Below are 7,165 nucleotides of genomic sequence, written 5' to 3'. Positions count from 1 at the left end.
AGGCATCAGAAGCAACACTCCAGCATTGCCTTCTGGTTGTGAACTCTCCTCTCTATGGTGAGAAATTTAGTGTGTGTGTATGCATACTTAAGAGTGTGACTATATGTGCCAGAGTGTGGTGTCTTAGTTAGGGTTTTACTGCTGGGAACAGACACCATGACCAAGGTAACTATTATAAGGACAACATTTAATTGGGGCTGGCTTTCAGGTTCAGAGGTTCAGTCAGCAAGGCAGCAGCACTGAGGCAGGCATGGTGCAAGAGGAGCTGAGAGTTCTATCTCTTCATCTGACGACTAGAAGGAGAAGACTGGCTTCCAAACAGTTAGGAGGAGGGTTCTAAAGCTCACACCCACAGTGACACACCTAATTTAACAAGGCCACATCTATTCCAACATAACTATGCCTCCTAATAGCGCCACTCCCTGGACCAAGCGTGTACAAACCACCACATGTGGTACAGCATATACTCACAAACATCTACTGTTAAGAATTCAACTTCTCTTTTCGCCAAGATGGCGCCGAAAGTGGAGAAGGAAGCTCCTGCCCCTCCCAAAGCCGAAGCCAAAGCGAAGGCCTTGAAAGCTAAGAAGGCAGCCCTGAAAGGGGTCCACAGCCACAGAAAGGAGAAGATCCGAACGTCACCCACCCTCCAGCGGTCCTAGACACTGCGGCTCCGGAGGCAGCCAAAATATCCTCCCAGAAAAGAATGCACCCAGGAGAAACAAGCTTGACCACTCTGCTATCATCAAATTCCCACTGACCACTGGGTCAGCCATGAAGAAAATAGAGGACAACAACACGCTTGTGTTCATTGTGGATGTCAAGGCCAACAAGCACCAGATCAAACAGGCTATGAAGAAACTCTATGACATTGATGTGGCCAAAGTCAATATCCTGCTAGGGCCTGATGGAGAGAAGCTAAGGCCTGATGGAGAGAAGAAAGCGTATGTTCGCTTGGCTCCTGATTATGCTCTAGGTGTTGTCAGCAAGATTGGGATCCTCTAAACTGAGTCCAGATATGTGTATATTCTAAATATACACGTTTTTTCACCATTAAAAAAAAAAAGAATTCAACTTCTCTACTTAAAGATTTGTTTGCGATCCTTTATCTGAGAAAATATATTGAAAATTTTCCCTAAGAGAAAAATTCAGTATTCTGCTTTATCTAACCAAGTCAGCAATAGTTAGCTGACCAAGTTACTAACATATATTCAAAGAAACACAAATACTGTAAGGCCTTCTGGCACTGGTAGAGCCTTCTGAGGGTGGAGAAGGAAGCAACTGTTCGACTATTGCAGCTTTCTTTTGCAAGGTGAAGCCTTAGCTTCATAACTATGAAATCACAATCTAATTTTAGAAATTCTCAAAAGACTTTTCTGGAACTGGGTGGAGACAGAGCAGTTCTACCTGTCAGAAGAGCAAGAACAGGAGAGCTGTGTATCAATATCAAACACACACTGCCAACGCTTATAAATCATGCTACAGACTGAGGAAGACAGTGTTAACAGAACTCACAGCTCAGAAGAAGTATGCTCTTAGGGTGTGAGAGCAGGAAGGCTGGGCCCACCTGAAACTGGCTGCAGCAGGTGAGAGCAGCCGGAATCTCATCTGGGCAGCACAGGAGAGCTGGCCTTGGTAGCCCCAAGAGTGTGAGGTCAGGAGACCTGGTCCTGCCCCTCACCTGTGCAGCATGGGAGAGCTGGCCCCAAGGGCATAAGAGCAGGTGAGCTGGTCTGGTTCCTGGTCATCTGCAGCACTAGGGAGAGCAGGCCCTGCACCTCTCCTGGGCAGCATAGTAGAGCTGGCTTTGGTGGTGTGGGCCTAGGAGAGTTCTGCCCAAGGGCATGAGAGTGGGAGAGCTGCCCTGCTCCTCATCTGGGCAGTCCTGGAGAGTTGGCCCTGGTGGTATGAGCACCAGAGAGCTGTCAGGCTGACTAACTCAGCTACCACATGGGTCCAGATTCAGGGCTTTGAATTTGCCCACTCCACCATCCACCCCATCTGTGAACTACAAGGGCTGGTCCTCCAGAACCAAAGCTTCAAGATCTCTACAACAGGATGTGCAAGAGGAGTCCTAGGAAGGATCCAGTATGGATAGTATAGCAGAAACCAGAGGCCTAGAACCAGACCAATAAACAGTTTCAAGAAAAGCTGTTTGGGCAGAAGAGTGTACTGTATGACACGCTGAGACACACTGTAGCTTCCAAGGTGAAATTTTTGTTTGTTTGTTTGCTTGCTTGCTCATTTTTTTGTGTGGGAGAGGTTGCAAAGGCAGAGGGCAGGTATGCAGGGACAGGGAGATGGGTGTGCATGGTGTGAAATTCACAAAGAATCAATAAAAAGTTTTTTTTTTAAGTATGTTCTTTTTCCATACTTAAAAATAAAAGTAATTTCTCCTGTACAAGATCTAGCTTGTCAGCCTTCCTTGAGGAAGGGGAAGGGCCTCATGAGGCTACAGCTCTCCCTGAGGTTTATATATCCAGTTAGTGGTTGTCTCCCTGAGGTTTATATACATTATATGCAGTTGATGGGAGAGGGAAGATGTTTTTTCAGTGGTGTAGTCACTGGTGAGGTGTGCATGGTCCTATAGACAAACCTTCACCCACACTACTGTGAGCATTCCCAGTGAAACCCACTGGGTCATAACAAACAAAACAAAAGAAAACAAAACATAGGCATGCGGGGGTGGGGGTGGGGTGGGGGACAAGTTAAGAAGAGGAAGAGGATCAACCAGCGGGAGACAAGAGAGAGTAATGGGGTGAATGTGACCAGCATACATTATCTGCATGTATGAAAATGTCAAAACAAAAATCAATGCACCAATGTCTGTAGACTATTCCTTAGTGGGTTGTTTTCTTTTGTTGGAGACAGAAGTGGGGGCATGAGGGGTGATGGGCATGGCATTTGGAAGCACTGCTCACACTTGACTTGTTTAGTTCGAAACCCTCTGGGATGCAGAGTTTCCATCGCAAAAAAGCTTTTATTCTCGCTTGCTTGAAAAGATTCTGTTGTGTGTTCTTATTTACTGTGAAGGCAGGAATCTAGTCTGAGGCCACACAGAAGATAGTCAGAAGGAAAAAGCAAAACTGCCCACACATGTTATGATTCGAAGGCAGAATGGAGGACCAGGCTCATGAAGCCAAACCAGCAATAAGCTTCCTGCAGATGAAAAGCAGGAAGGGAAAATTTCCAATTTCAACTTCTGCAATCGTTCACTAAGTAAATGACCTGCTGGGATGCACTTTGAAATATTTTATTAAATTATTTTAAAACGAGAGTAATGAAGAGTTAGGAAAAGTAACTTTAAAATTACAAAAGAAAGAAAGAGAAAAAGAAGAAAGGGGGCGAGGAGACTGGAGAAATGGCTCAGTTCTCAAGGACACTGGCAGCTCTTCCAGAGGACCAGGGTTCAATTCCCAGCACTCACATGGCAGCTCATAACTGCCTGTAACTCGAGTTTCAGAGGATCTGACACCTTCACACAAGCATACACACAGGCACAACACCACTGCACATGAAATAAAAGTAAATAAATTATTTTTAAATACACAAAAGAGACAAAATATGGCTGTCTACATTTTCACAAAGTTGTGAAATATTGTTACTAAAAGATGAAAATATATCTCCCCATAATCTCATAAACACATAATCTTACCAGGCTCAAAATAAACAACCAAATTGGATCAGACTTATTAAGAATTTATTATATAAGAAAGACTTACTCATCCATTCCTTTGGTAGGCTATTATTGCATCCTTAGAGACTGGAACTTTGAGAAACAATTGTGCTCCTTCTGTATGCTCCTTACGTCTTAAACACTATGCACCATGCACTAGAACGTAAGAATATCTGCTTTTTATGTAACTACTTTAAAAGGAAGAGTGGTGCACTCACACATTGTTATAAAATCTCCTCCTTCTGTCTTAAAGGGAAGCCATCAAAGAGCTTTCTGGAAACAGAAATATCTCATTTGCAAAGGGATGAGAATCACACTGACCTTTGGATTTTCCAGCTTTATGTAGAAATACAGTGGACTTGAAAGGGCTAATGCAAACTGGCTTGGGGCATAGAGTTCCAAGTCCGGCCAAGTTATCAGTCTGCAAATCAGAGAGAATGGGCTCAAGATTTGATTAAAAACCACGTGAGCACATGCTCCAGGAAAATGAAAATTTAAACAGGTGAAGACAGAATCTAAGAAAGAATTGTTTCTCAGAACTGCAGCAAGGAGAATAGCTTCAGGCTATTGCTGGGCACCAGAAGTGAAGCAATTTGTTCACATTGAACAAGTAGCAAGAAGGCTTCCAGATGTGTGAATTTGGTAAGAAAGCTGGACCTATTTCTGCAAAGACACAGGAGTCAAGAAGCTGACAGCAGTGCACAGCAGCTATTTGTAATTCTCACATCTGTAATTCTGACACTTGAGAGGCCAAGGCAGCAGGTCCCAAGGAGAAAAATAGAAGAAAGCAAATAAAAATAGTTATTAACCTGTAAGAGGATGGAAATGATTATATTCTTGTCAAGAAAAAATGTCAAACTCTTTTAAATTAAAATTCTATGACACAGCTTCCATAAAACGCATCAAGGGTAGCACGCTCCTCAGTCTCGTGGAATACGCTGTGTGAGAAACCATTTGAGGTTGGGTTTGGAAGATTTCCTTTGTGTCTGTGAGGAAGAGCAGTGAAGACACTGCCACAGGACCGCTCTTTTAGTAGGGTGTGACTGCTCTTCTTGACTGTCAACTTGACCATATCCAATGGCTGGGCACCTTTGAGGGATTTTTCCCCCCTAATTAAATCATTTGAAGTGGGAAAAGCCACTTTCAATCTGGATCTTCTGGGGTGGGAAAATACACCTTTCATCCAGATCTTTTGAGATGGGAAGATTCACCTTTTAATCTGGGTCACATCTTCTTCTGGCAGCGTAGATGAAGGCCACTGAAGAAGGAAGCTGTCTCTTCCTTTGCTGGCTTGCTTTCTGGCAAATCCATTCCTTTACTGACATTAGGACCTAATTCTTTAGGATTCTGGCATATACTAATGGCCAGCTGAGACGTCTGGTCTTGTGGACTGAACAACTTCTGGATTATTGGACCTTCTGTTAGTAGGCATCCATTATTGGACTAGCTGGAACATAGCCTTTGAGCTGCTACAAAAAATTGTATTATTTATTTATATGGTGTGTGTGTGTGTGTGTGTGTGTGTGTGTGTGTGTGTGTGTGTGTGTGTTTGGTGAGCTTCTCTTTGGGAGCAAGCCAGCATGCAGGAATTCTCTGCCCTGCTTGAGTTCCTGTCCTGACTTCCTTTAATGATGAACAGTGATGTGTATGTGAAAGCCAAATAAACAGTTTCTTTCTCAAGTTGCTTCCCATCACAGTTTTGCATCACAGCAATAGTAACCCTAACTGAGAAAGGCGGGGACTAGGGATCTATAATTGGGGAAGATAGACTTAGAAGTTGGCAGAATTCTCACATTGGTTCTCTAATCTGTGAAGTGAGGAAGATGATGGTTGGAGAGGCTAAATGGAAGTTTTAGAGTTGCCTCTGCCAAGGAAACTATCGAATCAAAAGCAGTATTACACCCCTGAAGGAACGGCAGGAACTGCCACCACTGAGGACTTGAAAGATGCAGGGGTGGTGGTTCCCAGCACATCTCCCTTTAACTCTCCTGGGAGGCCATCGCAGAAGACAGATGGCTCATAGAAAATGGCAGTTGACTATTGAAAACTCAGTCAGATAGTGACTCCGATTACAGCTGCTGTACCAGATGTGGTGTCCTTACTTGAGCAGATTTACCCATCTCTTGGACCACCAGAAACAATTTGCTTTTCAGTTTTTCAGTTTTGCCCCAAGTATATATTAACTCTCCAGGCCTGTGTCAGAACTTTGTTTGAAGGAGTCTTACACATCTGTCTCTTTCACAAAACACCATATTGGCTCACTATATTGATGACAAGATGCTGATTGGACCAAGTGAGCAAGAAGGAACGAACACTTTGAACTTGTTGGTAATATATTTGCACATCAGAGGATGGGAAATAAATCCAACCAAAATTCAAGGACCTATTTCAGTGAAATTCTTAGGAGTCCAATGGTATGGGGCATGCAGAGATATTCCTTCTAAGGTGAGGGACAAGTTACTGCATCTGGCCCCTTCCACCACCAAGACAGAAGCACAATGTTTAGTGGGTCTATTTGGATTCTGGAGACGGCACATCCCTCATTTGTGTGTGTTATTCAGATCCATAGAACAAGTGACTCGGAAAGCTTCTAGCTTTGAGTGGGGCCTGGTTCAGGAGTAGGTTCTTCAACAGGTCCAGGCTGCTCTTCCACATGATGATCCAACAGACCCGAGTGGCAAATAGGGATGCTGTTTGGAGCCTTTGACAGGCCCCTATAGATAAGTCACAGAGGAAACCTTTGGAATTTTGGAGCAAGGCTCTACAATCATCTGCAGACAGCTCTTTTTCCTCTAAGGGACAGCTCGTAGCCCGCTATTTGCCTCTTCATGATGTAGGAGCCGAGAGAAGGAAAGGGAAAGATGAAAACAGCTGAAAAACCATGTGACCTTCTGCTCCTCCTGTCTGTGTAAACTCACGATGCGACCGCTCCACCGTATGGGAAGGTTTTATTGTAGATAGGAGATGGAGAACAGCCAGAGGCATCTGGAATTGTCCAGGGCAGAGAGACAAAGTACCCTGAACACGGCTAGCAGACTAGACGCGGCCAGGCCCATCTGCAAGAGAGGCGAGAGAATAGCAGGGGAGAGAGAACAGGGAGGGCATAGTGGGAATGGTGGGAGCAGGAGCCCGGTAAGAGTGGGTTAAAGGAAGATATGTTCTTCTAGCTGGGCTGCCTTGTCTGCCCTCAGTGGGAGAGGACGCACTTAGCCTTGCAGAGACTTGAAGTGCCAGGGTGGAAGCGGGGAGGGCCATCTGCTCAGAGGAGAAGGGGAAGGGAAATAGGGGAAGAATTATGGGAGGGGGTGACCGAGAGAGGGGCAGTGAGAGGGATGTGATTGAATAAGTAAAATAAATAAACAAGTAAATAAGTAACAAACAAATAAAAACAAAACAACAACAAAAGAGAAGAGTGAATAGCTGTGGGAAGGGAAGGGCCAGGAGACTGGTGTTGGGGCTCTGAAATTGTGGGTAGGGGCTGAGGGAGCC

General features: G+C 44.6%; 1 pseudogene; it reads left to right on the top strand.

Annotated features, from left to right (window-relative positions):
* The first annotated feature begins 512 nt into the window (after positions 1-512).
* Positions 513-1,005, top strand: LOC117720142 (large ribosomal subunit protein uL23 pseudogene; annotated as a pseudogene).
* Positions 1,006-7,165: the final 6,160 nt, after the last annotated feature.

This window comes from Arvicanthis niloticus, chromosome 14 (assembly GCF_011762505.2).
Source record: "Arvicanthis niloticus isolate mArvNil1 chromosome 14, mArvNil1.pat.X, whole genome shotgun sequence".
Classification (NCBI taxonomy): Eukaryota; Metazoa; Chordata; class Mammalia; order Rodentia; family Muridae; genus Arvicanthis; species Arvicanthis niloticus.
This window is presented reverse-complemented; position numbering and strand designations above follow the sequence as displayed.